Here is a 6,270-nt window from a genome sequence, read left to right on the forward strand (position 1 = left end):
GCTTCACAGCTGTAAAGAAGCGTGGTGATGCAGACGGCTTGATAGACGGCCACTTTGGTATGGAGGTGGAGATCCCTGTTTTGGAAGACCCTGCGTCTGAGTTTCACGAAGGCAGCTGATGCCTGCTTGATCCTATTTTGAATTTCGAGGTCGATGATGCAGTCCCCCGAGAGGATGTTGCCCAGGTATTTGAAGGACGGGACTATTGCCAGTGATTTGTGTTCAACAGTGAAGACAGGCATGGTGGGTCTCCATTGGCAGACCACCTCTGTCTTGGTGGTGTTGATAATCCCTTCCTGCTATAGACCCTCACAGCCACTACAAGTACGGACTGAAGGTCTTCCGGAGTGTGGGCCACAAGAGCACAGTCATCAGCATACCGCAGCTCAAGTACCCGCTCTGTCAAAACCTTGGTGGTTGCTTGGAACCTCCTGATGTTGAATAGGTTTCCATCCATCCTGAAACCCGCTGCTGTCCTCAAGCTCCTTGTGGAGAAGCTGGGTGACACATTGGAGGAAGATGTTAAAGAGTACAGGTGCCAGCACACATCCATGCCTCACCCCAATGCTTACTCCAAAGGGCATTGACTCCTGCCCTCCTATGGCCACCCGAGCCATCCTCCCATCATGGAACTGGCAAAGGATGTTGACAAATGTGTCTAGACAGCCAAATTTGAGTAGAATGCCCCATAGTTGTTCCCTGCTCACAGTGTCGAAGGCCTTAGAGAGGTCAACAAAGGCCCTGAAAAGGTCCTGATGTTGTTCACGGTACTTCTCCTGGAGTTGCCATGCCGTGAATATCATGTCAACCGTACTCCTGTTCTTTCTGAAGCCGCATTGTGACTCTGGCAGCAGCTCCTCTGTGATGTTGTTCCCCAATCTGTGTAGCATCACCTTGGACAGGACCTTGCCGGCAACAGCCAGAAGGGTGGCTGTTGCCGCAGATGGACTTGTCACCCTTATTCTTATAGTTGGTGACAATGTTTGCCTCCCACCACTGTTGGGGGACGATCTCACGGTCCCAAACCTCAGTGATGTAGAAAGGTGGAGCGTTCTGGTGCAGAAGTAACCTCCCTTCTTAAGTAGCTCTGCCGGGATGCTGTCAGCGCCAGGAGTCTTGTTGTTCTTGAGGGAATGGATAGCTGATTACACCTCTTGGAAGATTGGCGAATGGTTGAGGTCTTGAATGGGTGGACGGACAGGCAGTTCTTCCAGGATGGAGTGGTCTGTAGGAGAGCGCTGATTGAGTAGTGGTCAACCCACCTCCTCAGGATCTGGTTTTGGTCCTTCTAGAGAGTCAGACCATCAGCTGTTTTCAGGGGGTGATGGAGCGACTTCTAGGGCCATAGATAGCTTTAGTTGAGTTGTAGAAATTGTGCATGTCGTTTTTGTCTGCATACATTTGGATTTCCTGTGCCTTATTCATCCCTCATTTATTCTGCAGAGTATGCAAGGTTGCACTTCCCTGCGTGATGCATTGCTAGTGGAGGGTAGCAGATGTGGGTCAGTTGAGAGTAGCCCTGTGTACATTGTTCAGTAAGGTTGTGATGGTGCATGCGTTGGGTGGGACATATTCTCACCTGGAGTTTAGCCAGTATCATACGGTGATCTGTCCAGCATTCTGCACCCCTCATGGCACATGTCAGCAGTACGTCATTAGTGTCAGAACATATCACTATGACGTAGTCGATTAGGCGCCAATGTTTGGAGCGTGGATGCATCAATGATATTTCACATTTGTTCTTATGCTGGGACAAGGTGTTAGTGACATTGAGATCATGCTCGGCACATAGTTAGCAGTCTCATGCAGTTCTCATTGACCTGGCCAAAACCATGCCTACCCAGCACTCCGTTCCATATCCTGTTGTCCTGTCCCAGCATTGAAGTCACCCAGCAGAAAGATCTTGTCATTCCTGGAGATGCGGTGAAGGGCCTCCTTTAGTGACTGGTAGAAGCAGTCCTTTGCCTCATTTTCAATGGTAACGTTGGTGCGTATGCACTGAGAAGAGTAGCATAAGGAATCTTGGCTAGGGGGATACGGAGAGACATGCGTCTTTCACTTATGCTGACAGGTGTTTCGGTGAGGCTGGGTAAAAGGCTGTTCTTAATTGCCAGTCCCACACCATGCTGATGAGGTCCACCCGGAGGGTAACCTTCCCAGAAGAAGGTGTAGCCTTCTCCCTCCTCTTTCAGGGAACCTTCATCCAGGAACTTGGTCTCACTCAGGGCAGCAATGTCAGCGCCTTAGTTCTGCAGCAATCAAACCTGTTCTCCGATGAGGTCGAACGCTATTATCGTCAGTGTCCAAAAGAGTTCTGATGTTCCATGTCACCAGTTTCAGGGGAATTATTTTATTTTGCATTTTCGACCGCTGAGTGGAACTCCCGATAAGTGCGGTAGCCTATCCAGGATGGAATGAGGAGACAATTTTTAGGCCACCTCCCGAGCTGGGGAGAGCAGTGTGGATCCTAAGGGGTCTGCCGAGAGCAGCCGCCACTCAAGTCCCAACTGCTGGCGACCATAATAGTCCTGTGTCGCTGGCGTGCAGGGGTCTGATTAAGGGCTCCCGGTGCATTCACTCCTGCCCCATCACCAGACACCTCAACGCCGCCAGACTTTAGTCCCATTTCCGGTTGATGGCTTCACCAAGGTCAGAAGTTGATACCTGCGCAAAGGAAGTTCTTTAAAGTGCCGCTGAGAGTGTGCAATTCCCAACAGCACTACTTCACTGTAGGAAGGTGAATTCCAGTGGCAAGGGTGTGCTCCCCTAGCCACCACCACCATTACCACCAATCCCACCATAACCACCACAACCACCACCCTACCACCACCACACCACCACCACCTCCACCACACCACCACCACATCCACATCCACCACCACCACCACCACGTCCACTACCATTACCACCACACCACCTCCACCACCACACCACCTCCACCACCATTACCACCACACCACCTCCAAAACCACACCACACCACCTCCACCACCATTACCACCACACCACCTCCAAAACCACACCACCACACCACCTACACAACCGAAACCACCTCCACCAACCCCACCTTCTCCACCTCCACAACCATCACCATTACCACCACCACCAGATCCACCGCCATTACCACCACCTCCACCACCACAACCACACCACCTCCACCCCCATTACCACCACACCATCTCCACAACCACATCACCACCACCTCCACCACCATTACCATCACACCACCTCCACAACCACACCACCACATCACCTCCCCAACCACACCAACTCCACAACCACACCACCTCCACCCCCATTACCACCACATCACCTCCACAACCACACCACCACCACCTCCACCACCATTACCACCACACCATCTCCACAACCACACCACCACCACCTCCACCCCCATTACCACCACACCATCTCCACAACCACACCACCACCACCTCCACCCCCATTACCACCACACCATCTCCACAACCACACCACCACCACCTCCACCCCTATTACCACCACATCACCTCCACAACCACACCACCATCACCTCCACAACCACACCACCACCACCTCCACCCCCATTACCACCACATCACCTCCACAACCACACCACCACCACCTCCACCCCCATTACCACCACATCACCTCCACAACCACACCACCATCACCTCCACAACCACACCACCACCACCTCCACCCCCATTACCACCACATCACCTCCACAACCACACCACCACCACCTCCACCCCCATTACCACCACGCCATCTCCACAACCACACCACCACCACCTCCACCACCATTACCATCACACCACCTCCACAACCACACCACCACATCACCTCCCCAACCACACCAACTCCACTACCACCACCACCTCCACCCCCATTACCACCATACCATCTCCACAACCACACCACCACCACCTCCACCCCCATTACCACCACACCATCTCCACAACCACACCATCTCCACAACCACACCACCTCCACCACCATTACCACCTCCACAACCACACCATCTCCACCACCACACCACCTCCACCACCTCCACCACTTACACCACCATTACCACCACACCACCTCCACATCCACACCACCACCATTACCACCAAACCACCTCCACCACCACCACCACCACCTCCACCTATAAAATCACCATCAAAATTAACAGCCACATCTTGTCATAAATAATGTATGCGTTATATTATTTTTTATTTTTTATGACAACGTGGGCACCTGTCTCACTCAACATATTGTCTGTGGGGCCTCCTGGGTGGCGCAGTGGTCTAAGGCACTGCATCGCATCGCAGTGCTAGCTGTGCCACCAGAGATTCTGGGTTCAAGCCGTTGGATGTGCGTTGTGTCAAGAAGCAGTGCGGCTAGGTTGGGTTGTGTTTCAGAGGACGCATGGCTTTCTGCCTCTCCCGAGTCCGTACGGGAGTTGCAGAAATGAGATAAGACTGTAACTACTACCAATTGGATACCACGAAATTGGGGAGAAAAAAGGGGTAAAAAAAACATATTGTCTGTATTATACGGTAATCACCTGTCTCACACACAACACTATACAGTAATTATACTCCCCAGCATGTATTTCAATTTCAAAATGAATACATTTCCCTCCTCAGAGAGAGTCTCCTGATCAAACATGTCGGATGTGGTCACGGATCAGTGACCATGCAGCCATGCTGATGCCATGCTGTAATGTAGTCAGACCCCTGGGGGAGAACTGGGCATCCCTCCCCATCACTTCATCATCACACCCATTGATTGAATGTAAACTTGGACCATCTGGTCAGTGTTAATTGCACACATGCTCTACAGTATGTAGCTAGCCGATCGGGTGGGTTAGGCAGTGAGAACTAAGAAGATAGATGAGAGAAAAATAAAGTGTATTTTATACCAGGCTTCCTTTGGAGATCATGATATTGGGTTGGATGTGAGTTGGTCGGATCTTAGCCACAAACAGTTTATGGGCTTTCAGCTATCCACTCTCAAATCATAGCCTGAAATCCAAGTTGAATAGTGACACTGAGTGATATTATTCTGTTTGGATTCCAGGCTACTCAAATAAAAACATATTCAACACACACCAAAAAAATGGCAACTTCTAATTCAAACTGAGAAATAGTAGTTTTAGTGTAACGGATGTGAAATGGCTAGCTAGTTAGCGGGTACGCGCTAATAGCGTTTCAATCAGTTACGTCACTTGCTCTGAAACCTAGAAGTAGTGGTTCCCCTTGCTCTGCAAGGGCCGTGGCTTTTGTGGAGCGATGGGTAACGATGCTTCGTGGGTGACTGTTGTTGATGTGTGCAGAGGGTCCCTGGTTCGCGCCCGGGTCGGGGCGAGGGGACGGTCTAAAGTTATACTGTTACATTAGCATGCATGTGATGTACATTACACTGGGAAAGTATTCTGACCCTTTGACTTTTTCCACATTTTGTTACGTTACAGCCTTATTCTAAAATGTATTAAATAGCCTAGTGGTTAGAGCTTTGGGTCAGTAACCGAAAGGTTGCTAGATTGAATCCCCGAGCTGATCTGTCGTTCTGCCCCTAAACAAGGCAGTTAACCAACTGTTCCTAGGCCGTCATTGTAAATAAGACTTTGTCCTTAACTGACTTGATCTTAACTGACTTGATCTTAACTGACTTTGTTCTTAACTGACTTTGTTCTTAACTGACTTGATCTTAACTGACTTGATCTTAACTGACTTTGTTCTTAACTGACTTGATCTTAACTGACTTGATCTTAACTGACTTGATCTTAACTGACTTGATCTTTACTGACTTTGTTCTTAACTGACTTTAATAACCTCTTGACACTAGGGGGGTGCCATTTCGACTTTGTGAAAATTCGTTCCCAAATTAAACTGCCTCGTACTCAATTCTTGCTCGTACAATATGCATATTATTATTACTATTGGATAGAAAACACTCTCTAGTTTCTAAAACCGTTTGAATTATTTCTCTGAGTGAAACAGAACTCATTCTGCAGCACATTTCCTGTCAGGAAGTGAGATTTCTGAAATCGAGGTCCCTGTTCTGGGGTCAGTTTATAAGTCCCCATGCAAGCTATGGGGCTACATGCACTGCATACGCCTTCCTCTAGATGTCAGTAAGCGGTGAGAATTTGAATGGAGTGGATTGCACCATCTGGGGCCCTATATAAGACCGTGGAACGGAAGTACCGTTCTTTTCAACGGGGCGCCTGGCGCAGCAGGGACATCACAATGGCGTCCTGCAAAGCTTTCGTTTTAGCAGTTCTATATCTCCGGTCATGTTT

The 6,270-nt window shown here is 49.6% G+C and overlaps 1 pseudogene; it reads right to left on the bottom strand.

The window, feature by feature from the left end:
• Positions 1-386: 386 nt before the first annotated feature.
• Positions 387-3,120, bottom strand: LOC120055359 (annotated as a pseudogene).
• Positions 3,121-6,270: the final 3,150 nt, after the last annotated feature.

This window comes from Salvelinus namaycush, chromosome 11, assembly GCF_016432855.1.
Source record: "Salvelinus namaycush isolate Seneca chromosome 11, SaNama_1.0, whole genome shotgun sequence".
NCBI classification, from domain to species: domain Eukaryota; kingdom Metazoa; phylum Chordata; class Actinopteri; order Salmoniformes; family Salmonidae; genus Salvelinus; species Salvelinus namaycush.